Consider the following 10518-nt stretch of genomic DNA (forward strand, 5'->3'; position numbering starts at 1 on the left):
GACAGGCCACTATGGAACGGAGGAAGTAAGTGTTTTCTCTGCCCTCCGGAGCCCCCGTCGGTTCTGAAACTGCAAACGGACCCAACACCCTCGAGCAGAATGGGGAGCGTGGCCGGGTTCCGGTTTGCAGGTGGTCCCCAGGCCGTCTGCATGGAGGGCCCGTCTCGGGAGGGTCCTCCCAGCGGGCCAAGGGGGAGGTCTGTTGGAGGCAGGGTGAAGCAGCGTCCTCACTGAACTTGTTCTGAGCAGCGTCCGGGGATGCAGCCGCCATCTCTGAGGGGGAAGACGCAGGACAGGGAGGGCGGGGCCTGGGGTGGCCTTGCGTGTGGTGGGAAGGACACGCTGGGGACGCTTCCCATGGACGCCGTGGAAGAAGCACAGCAGAAAAACAGGTGCAGCTGTGTGCACGCGGGGCCATGTGTGTGTGCAGATGCGTGTGCCCCTGCGCCCACGTGTGTGACGACGGTGCTGGGCACCTGGTGGAGGAACGACAGAGGGATACGAGCAGGCCGGGACGTGGGACCCAAATGCCAGCCGGGCGGTTCACTCGTTTAAAGCCCAGAATTGAACCTTGTTGAATTCACAAGCAATGTAAGGTGTGCTTCCAATTTCTGCAGGAAGTGGGGATTGCAGTCTTCCTGCATTTTGAGATATAAAGCAACACCTCCGGCATTTCTTTCCTCCACATCTCCGGGAGAGAGACGGGGCTCTAATTTAAGCGCCACCTGGACGGCTGCTTGGAATTTAGCCAAGACCCGCAGCCTTATTTTCAGTGAAGAGAGTGAGCTGATGACCATGGCTGACAGAGGACAGGGGTGCTAACCCGGAAGTCCTCCCCCACACACACCACCCACTGCACGGAGAACCCAGCCCCAAGGCCCCCACGACCCACATGGGGGCAGGCATGTCAGGACCGGCCCCTGGAGTGGCCCTCCGACAGGTGCCTGATAACAGACAGGGAGCAACATGACCCGAACTTCAGGTTATATCTCCGGCCGAGGAGAATGTTGGGAGTTCTACGCATCCTTCCCGAATCTGAGTGTGGTACCGTGTCAGGATCTGCATGAGGGGAAAGTGGTGCTGGGAGCCAGCCCCACTCCATTCTCTGTCCCTCTGTCCAGGACACGTACCGCCCTAGAGGGGTCTCCGTGCTGTGCGCACTCAGTCCTGTCTGACTCTTTGCAACCCCACGGATTGTAGTCTGCCAGGCTCCTCTGTCCAGGGATTCTTCAGGTAGGGATACTGGAGTGGGGTGCCATGTCCTCCTCCAGGGGATCTTCCCAACCCAGGGATCAAACTCAGGTCTCCTGCATTGCAGGTGGATTCTTTACTATCTGAGCCACCAGGGAAGCCCAAGAATACTGGAGTAGGTAGCCTATCCCTTCTCCAGGGGATCTTCCCAATCCAGGAATTGAACTGGGATCTCCTGCATTGCAGGCAGATTCTTCACCAGCTGAGATACCAGGGAAGCCCAAATTAGATATGTGCTGTGCTGTGCTTAGTCGCTCAGTCATGTCCAACTCTTTGCCACCTCATGGACTGTATCTCGCCAGGGTCCTCTGTCCATGGGATTCTACAGGCAAGAACACTGGAGTGGGCAGCCTTCCCTTCTCCAGGGGATCTTCCCAGCCCAGAGATTGAACCCAGGTCTCCCCCACTGCAGGTGGATTCTTCACCAGCTGAGCCTCCGGGGAAGCCCTATAATTAGGCCAATAAGAAACTACCATGAGAGTTGTAAACTAATGAAGAAGCACAAATCTTCTGACACGTTAATAGGTCAACTAGTAGTTCAACACTAACACTTTATTAACAATCGTATGTCTTTTTTGTTTAACTGGTAGGTGTCTCAGTAACTCCTCAAACCTGTAATCAACTTTAGTTGTTTGTATTTTTATTCAACTTCTCTAGCTACTCAAAGATGGAAGATGGGCTGGAATACCTGATAAATCATAATAGACATAGAAGAGAAATCCCTTTTTTCTGATAACCTCTCTTCCCAGACAATATTGTACCTACCTGCTATACTCTCCCTTATGTAAGAGCCTGAAATCTTTTTTAATGGATATTACCACCAGTTGCAACCATACACAGAATCTTATTTCTGTAGTTGTCTTTAATATCTTCGATTTCTATTAGAATTTAGCTCCCTGAGGGTAAAGACGTGTTTCTTTTATCCATCACTCAGTCTTCAAAACTGTTGTTGTTGTTCAGTAGCCCAGTCGCGTCTGACTCTTTGCGATCTCATGGACTGCAGCACACCAGGCCTGCATGTCCCTCACCATCTCCCAAAGTTTGCCCGAGTTCACACCCATTGCATCAGTGACGCCATCCAGCCATCTCATCCTCTGACTCCTTCTTCTCCTTTTCCCTTCAATCCTTCCCAGCATCAGGGACTTTTCCAGTGAGTCCGTTGCTCACATCAGATGACACAATGCTGGAGTTTCAGCTTCAGCATCAGTGCTTCCAATGAGTGTTCAGGGTTGATTTCCCTTAAGATTGCCGGGTTTGATCTCCCTGCTGACCAAGGCACTCTTAGAAGTCTTCTCCAGCACCGTAGTTCGAAGGCATCAGTTCTTCACAGCTGTACATGATCACTGGGGAGACCATAGCCTTGACTGCATGGGCCTTTGTCAGCAGAGTAATGTCTCTTCTTTTCAACACACTGTCTAGGTTTGTCATAGCTTTCCTGCCAAGAAACAAACGTCTTCTGATTTCATGGCTGCAGTCACCATCTCCAGTGATTTTGGAGCCCAAGAAGAGGAAATCTGCCACTACTTCCACCTTTTCCCCTCTTTTGCCACGAAGTCATGGGGCCGGATGCCACGATCTTAGTGTAAATCTGCCACTACTCCCACATTTTCCCCTTCTATTTGCCATGAAGTGAGGGGGCCAGTGCCACGATCTCAGTCTTTCAATATTTAGTTTTAAGCCAGCTCTTTCACTCTTCTCCTTCACCCTCAAGAGCCTCTTTAGTTCCTCTTCGCTTTCTGCCATTAGAGTGGTATCATCCGCATATCTGAGGGTGTTGATGTTTTTCCCGCCTATCTTGATTCCAGCTTGTAACTCATCCAGCCTGGCATTTCTCATGATGTGCTCAGCGTATAGATTAAGTAAACAGGGCAACAGCAGACAGCCCTGTCGTACTCCTTTCTCAATCCTGAGTCAATCAGTTGTTCCATACAAGATTCTAACTGTTGTCGTACTCCTTTCTCAATCCTGAGTCAATCAGTTGTTCCATACAAGATTCTAACTGTTGCTTCTTGACCCACATATAGGTTCCCCAGGAGACAGGTAAGATGGTCTGGTATTCCCATCTCTTTGAGAGCTTTCCATGGTTTATTATGATCCACCCAGTCAAAGGCCTTAGCGTAGTTGATGAAATAGAAGTAGACATTTTTCTGGAATTCCCTAGCTTACTCTATAATCCAGCAAACATTGGCAATTTGATCTCTGGTTCCTGAGGCCAACTCAGAGATAGAGAGAAGGTAGATAGATGTAAGATAGAAAAAGGAAGAGAGGAAGTGATAGGTGGATAGAGAGATAGAGACAGAGGCTGGGGATGAAGATGAATAAACTGACCCTGTTTGGGAAAAACATGCACGTTCTTGGTCATGCTCCACCTCTTACAGAGTGTACAGGGACTTCCCCGGGGGTCCAGGGGCCCTGGTCTCATTTGTGACTCAGATGCTAATCTTATTCTGTAACATGAATGAAAACCATTAAAAGCATGCCAAGCATATGGTACAGCAAGCAATTTAAAAATCAGCATTAATGATACAGTAATGTAATGGTTTGGAAAAGACCCTAATACTGGGGAAGATTGAGGGCAAGAGAAGGGGACGACAGAGGATGAGATGGTTGGGTGGCATCACTGACTCGATGGACATGAGTTTGAGCAAACTCCAGGAGAGAGTGAAGGACAGGGAAGCCTGGTGTGCTGCAGTCCATGGGGTCACAAAGAGTTGGACACGACTAGTGACTGAATAGCAAATGTGATAGTTCAGAATCACAACCCAGATAAAATTGTTTTGCAAAATAGGATCTTCAGAATATTCCCCTCAGATTATTCTTTACGAACCTCAGTCTTAACTAAAGTTCATATTGATTGGTTTTTGCTAAATTATCAAATAAGGACTCAAGCCTTTACATTGACCCCCATTATACTGGATTTCACACCTCTGACTATGTAGTCTTTCTTCCTTCCTTTCCTACTCTTGTGTCCCAAACAGGGACCTGGGGAAGCACTCTCTGGAAGTAGATGAGTGAGGATACTTTTTTGTGAAGCCATGTGCGCTCTTGGCTCAGCTGTGCTCCACTTTTTGAACAGTGTGCAGGGACTTCCCTGGTTGTCCAGTGGTTAAGAATCCATGCTCCCAATGCAGGGGACGTGGGTGTGATTCCTGGTCAGCCAACTAAGATCCCACGTACCACTGGACAACTAAGCCTATGCTCTCTAGGGCCCATACACCATAGCAAGAGAAGCCCACACACCACAAGGAAGACCCAGTGCAGACAGAAATAAATACATAATAAGCAGTGTGCGGCTTACTGAGATTTTTCAGCTTAGAAACACTTGTTTTTTCACTAGAACAAAGGAATTAGTTTTCTTTCAGGAGGAGTTTTCGTGTCTGATCAATGCATCAGTGAACAATAAAGATAGCAAGGGCCAGTGAGTCAATCGCTTCTCCTCCAAGAGGAGCAGGGAAAGCCTTTGGAACCTCAGCCCCACCTGGCACCCCAGCCTCTGGTCTGCCTGCCAGGCTTCATTCAGCTTGTGTCCCTGGGACAACTGTTTCAGCAGTCAGCCTGTGGAGGCCTCTCCGTGGTTACCAACGGTAATGCCTGATGTCTTTCCTGCATCCCAGACCCAAATTCACCCAACATCTCCTGCTTTGCTTTCTTTAAAGACAAGCAAGAACTTCTCAAGCAATTTATTAATTGCACTGAACTTGGGCTTCACAGAAACAGCTTGCTTTTTATCCCAATTCGTGTTGTATCTTGTAAGTAACATTTGGGTCAGTGAGATCGTCATGAAGACACTCAGGCACTGTCAACAACGATGCTCCGGAAACCCGCTGCACAGCGCGCAGAGAACCAGTGACTGCAGCTGTCCGTCTCACGGAGCGAGCGGGGGGCCCTAGACACCTTGGCAGAGGTCTGGTGACACAGGGGCAACAGAGACAGCCCCTCTCTGCGTTCATCTGGCGCCTTTTACACCGAAAACCACTGACTCCCTCCATCGAGTTCTTTCCCTCTCTCTGATCTTATTGGCAACAAATGTAATTTATTCCTCTGCTGCATCTTCCTGACAAAGCACCGGGGGATCCTCGGATAAATGATGGACAAAGCTCCCTGTCTGCCCGGGAGTCTGGGCGGTGGAAGGCAGCCGTCATTAATCCAGCCTGGTAGCTGCTATGGCAATGCAATTAGAAAGAAGGTGCCAGGCTGCCTGCCACGCTGAGGACCCGCCTGCTGCTGGGCGCGTGGGTGGCAGAGGAGACCTGGAGCCCCAGCGCCCGGCCACCCGCCGCCCCACTGGGCCCATCTGCTACCGACGTGAAGTCAGACCCGCACCTGCCGGGATTTCAGATGTCAGGTCCTGCTGCCGGCTGAACAAATAGTCCCAGCCACCTCCACTGACCCCCAACACCCACCCTCCCGGGCAAAAAAATGAATCCTTGATTCTTTTAGGTGTTTCTGATAGCGTTTAACTTCACTTTTTCCCAGATAAGCCGTTCACACAGCTGCGTTCTAATTCTCTAGGTTTAGCGCCTGTGCACTGACTTTCCACTTCTAACCGTGGCCAAACCTCCACCCTGGCACATGCGCACACGTTCACAAAACCACACGCCGTGGCCTGCGCTTTCCTCTCTTGTACAGACTTTGGGTCCTGTTTCATTTTCCCTGGCTTTCATAGTTTTCTCTCACCTGTCACCTACCTGCGCCTAGACTTTCTGTCAGAGCTAGAAAGTTCCTCTCGGTGGAGTGAGAGTTCACCCCCCGGACAGTCCATAAGGAGGGGCCTCCGTCCCAGGCCCGTCGTCTGGAGGAATTGTCCCCAGGGCGGGCTCCCAGCCCCCTGCCATGCTGGGCAGCCCCTTCTGTTGCGTGCCATGCTCTGGATCCCGTCTCACCCTCTGGAGAGCTTCCAGGGTCAAGACTGTATGAGAGATCGTCTAAGGAGACTTCGAATGTTTGCAAACAGAGTTGAAGTTCTCTTGCACACTTGAAGCTTGGGGAGTACATTGAAATAACTGAACTGATGTGCCTGCGTAAGTGCTGTCCTGGCTGAAAGACCCCCGTCTGAAAATCATCGCAGAGTCAGGGCTCCTGGCTAGGGTGGTTTTCCCCAGGGAAAAACGCTCCAACCTCAGCAAACTGGAGACCTGGAGGAGGCGGGGCTGGAACACCCACGGGGACCCTCACATCGCCAGCCGAGCAGGCGCCCCAGGGATGCAGCCCCTCTCGGGGACCCCTACCCCCACCGTGAGCCTCTGGCTCCTGAGGGCGTGTGAGGTGGGGGTGGGGAGGGGTCTTTGCAGCCCCCGCTCTGTGTCAGGTGCAAGGCCTCTCCCGCTCTCCACCCTGACCCATGGTCCCAAATCCAGACCTTCCTGGAGGCTCCAAGCTCTGAGGGGTCCGCAATCCACCGTCCTACTCCCATCCGTCAGCCCCCGGACCATCTTACTCCAACTTCAAGTCATCCCAGCCCACCCAGTGAGGCTTTGTCCCTCTCTGGCCCCTCTGTCTGGGCATTTTATGCCTCTTTTATTCTTAGATGTCCTGAGAGCTGCAGAAAGAGGACACACAGTGTGTCTGTTCAAAGAAACCCGATGCACTGAGGCTTCAGTGTGTATCAGGAAACAAAGACATGTGTGCTGATGGTGCACCATGCCGCCCTTCTGCTGTGCTCTGACGCAAGTCAGCAACGTCTGAAAAGCAAAGTCTGTCTCCGGGGAGCGTCAGGGAAGGGTAGGGAGCAGGCCTGCCCCCGAGGGTCGTCCTCTTCTCCTCCCGCTCCCTCCCGGCCTTCACGTGGGGCTGCCGACAACAACACACGTGCACACACACACATGTGCACACGTGTGCACACTCATGCATGCACACACGTGCATGGTCGCACATGTACACACACGCGTACTCTGGAGCCTCCGACCCAGCCCTGGCCTCGAGACCGTGCAGGGGGTGAGGCCTGAGAGCACTGACTTCCTCCTAGGGTCACCACGCCTGGATCTGACCTTTGGCCCCTTCAGGGAGGATCTTTGTATCAGTCTCTCATACGCAGCTCTTCCCTCTGTTCGTCTGATGCTTCTCACAGCCTTGCCTCTCCCTCTCTCCATGGTGCTCTCCCGGATCCTGCCGCGGGCTCTGTTCCAGGGCCCCGGGCGTGGGTGCTGCGGGCCCACAGCGCCCGACTCTCCCGGGCCCAGAGCCGGTGACCCCGGAGCCGGTGATGGCACTCACAGGCTTTGCAGGACTCCTTCCCTAGTCTCTGGCTCCCCCAGTAGACTGTCCGGCTCTGCGCAGTGGCTCTGCCGAGCGATGCTGAAACTGAGGCTCCAATACTTTGGCCACCTGATGCGAAGAACTGACTCATTGGAAAAGACCTTGATGCTGGGAAAGACTGAAGGTGGGAGGAGAAGGGGACGGCAGAGGAAGAGATGGTTGGATGGCATCACCGACTCAATGGGCATGAGTTTGAGTAAGCTCCAGGAGTTGGTGATGGACAGGGAAGCCTGGCGTGCTGAAGTCCATGGGATTTCAAAGGGTTGGATAGGACGTGACTGAAAAACAACAATTAAAAAATAAGTCACAGTACCAGGAGATATTTGGTATTTGAAAAAGTTACCAAGGGAAGTTGTGAAATCCCTGAAGCTTTAAGGGAAATAAAAATGACACCTATTCTGCTTGGTATCACTTAGGGGAGAGCGACAAGATGCAGCCCTACTGTGTGCTGGGGAATGTGTGGGGAGGGAAGGGCATGGTATTCACCACGGGTAACATGGCAAAAAGCAAATACTGCGCTTTGAGTCTGAAACTGTCATGAAAAAATTATCAATGTTCCTCAGAGCTCCTCCTGCACTAGTTGGAATTTGATTTCTTTCTCTCCCTCCATCATCTTTTCTGCAATGTCTGTGTATTTATCACTCCTGAAAGGTTTTGCTGAAATGGACCTGGAAAGAACACTCTCCCTGGGATGCTGAGCAGTGAGCGTGGATGGGCGGTGTTGTCAGATCGCCAGGGGTGGAGCCCAGGAAGCTGGAGCCAGACCCTTGGGAGTAGCCCCCCACCCACTTCTCCAGCCTGCAGGCCACCCCCAAGTCCTGGACTCTGAGCCCCCTTCAGCCACTAGCAGCGGCTCAGATAGGTGTGAACTGAAGATTTTCTCTTTGCTTTCCATGCCTAAGGATGAATTTACAAATTGAAAACTCTCTGGATAACTGAGAAATAATTTGTGAGGAGGAACAGGAGGCACTTGTGTCTTGACAGCCCCTCCTCATTTCTGGAAATGGTCAGAGGAAGTCTGGACCTGGGGCTCGATCTCTGACCCCTAAGCCCTGGCGTGGTCTCTACCATGGTCTTGCTTCTTCACTAGGAAAATGACCCCTGTGCCCTCATTCAGGATGGTTAGCTGATGGACCTGAAATGCTGGCCGAACAGGGGGACCCCTGCTTCCCTAAGCCCTGCCCTCTCCACCTGAGGCTCCTGGATGGGTCATCTACGTGCACAAGTCCCTGACCTTCTAGGAGGAACCCTTCTCTTCTGAGACCCGGGGCAGCCAGCCGTGGGCACAACATCAGCACACAGTCGGCCTCTCTCAGTCCACCTCTGCGTGCCTCCCATCAAGGGTCAGTCCAGGGCTACTTTCTCCTGGGAGCCCGAAGACTGCCCCGCCCCTGCTTCCCCAGCTCCCAGGCCCCCCGCTCCCTTTCAGAGGGTGACACGTGACTGCACGGTCTGCTTCTCTGACTCCCAGTTTTCCCTCTGCAGCATCTTTTCCTTCAACAGATGTTTCCAAAATAATTAAGTGCTGGGGAGCATGCATTATTGAGACGGCGGATGCCTCCCTAACACTCTACACACTTGTAGTCAGCACAGAATCGAGCGCTAAGAAAATTGGGCTATTTATTTTGCAAATCACAGAACATGCACCCCCAGACCAGAGCCTCTGCAGGGACCAGACGTGAAAACCTGGTCCCTGCAGAAGCTCTGCAGTCAGCGGCCCCAGGAATCATGGACCCCTATGTGATCTGTGAAAGGGGTGCCCTTCTTAAAAATATCCAGTTGATCACCCATCCATGAAACAATTTCTGAAATCTGGGCCATTTATTTGCTGAATGTCTAAATTTTAGAAATTTCACATTTTCTGATGGCAACCTGTGATCAACATTAAGTAACTTTGGGACTGGGAAGTTGCCTTTTATCACAAATTGTTTTAAACATACCTGGATCTATTCTGTACCAAATCCAGCTCCCCTGCAGCCCTCACATGGCTTCACCTCGCTTGGGGCTGATGTTGAGTTCCTTAGCTCCTGGGTCTTGCTTCTGACCACTGTCTTTGTATTGGACAGGCAGGCAGCTCAACACGCCCACGTCTTCCACTTCCAGCATGTAAACTATTCTAAGAAATACACAGGTCTCAGCTGTTGAACTAAATTTTCAATTTTCATATGACTCTGGATCGCTAGCACCTTTTGAGAGCATATCTTCGGGTGAAGCTGGATTTATCATCATCGGGAAGTTTTGAACTTGGCGCTTCAAGTTTGAGCAGATGACCTACACTTTTTCACTTTATACCACAGACATACCAGTTTGCTAGACTCTACTCCAATGTCACAAGAGATTAAAGTATCACTTAGGATATGGTGTTTCCATCAGGGTAAGATCCTCAAGTCAGTAAGAGCTGTTCAAGTTCAAGAATATCTTTATACAAAGAAGCATGTTGTTCCAGAAATGCCTTGGCCTTAAGGGTGAAAATTTTGTTGCTTCCTTTTCCAGTAACTATTTATGTAGTTCTTACCTGGTTCCAGGTGCTATGGGTGAAGCCATAAATGTGACAAAGGAGCCTCCAGCTTTCAAAGAACTTACACAGGTGAAGACAGGCAGTAAACAAACAGAAAATATCATTTCAGGTCTTCACTGAAGCCCTGGGAGGCAGGTCTCCTGACCACTGCAGCCTGCAAGACTTCTTTCCTAAAGATCAAAGTCCCCACCACTCCCTGCCACACGACCCTGCCACCCTGCATTCTGGGTGGCTTGGCAAGGTTATGAGCTGAACTGTGTTCAGGGCTGCTGGCTTAGTTATATACACCGCCCTCTGAATGAGACACAGCCCCTTCACACATGTATACACTACTGATAATATGTATAAAATAGGTAACTAGTGGGAACCTACCGCATAGCACAGGGAACACTACTCACTGCTCTATGGTGACCTAAATGGGAAGAAAATGGGAAAAGGGAGGGATTATATGTATAAGTATAGCTGATTCTCTTTACTGTGCAGCAGAAACCACC

This window comes from Giraffa tippelskirchi, chromosome 8 (assembly GCF_054371585.1).
Source record: "Giraffa tippelskirchi isolate mGirTip1 chromosome 8, T2T-mGirTip1v1.2.pri, whole genome shotgun sequence".
Classification (NCBI taxonomy): domain Eukaryota; kingdom Metazoa; phylum Chordata; class Mammalia; order Artiodactyla; family Giraffidae; genus Giraffa; species Giraffa tippelskirchi.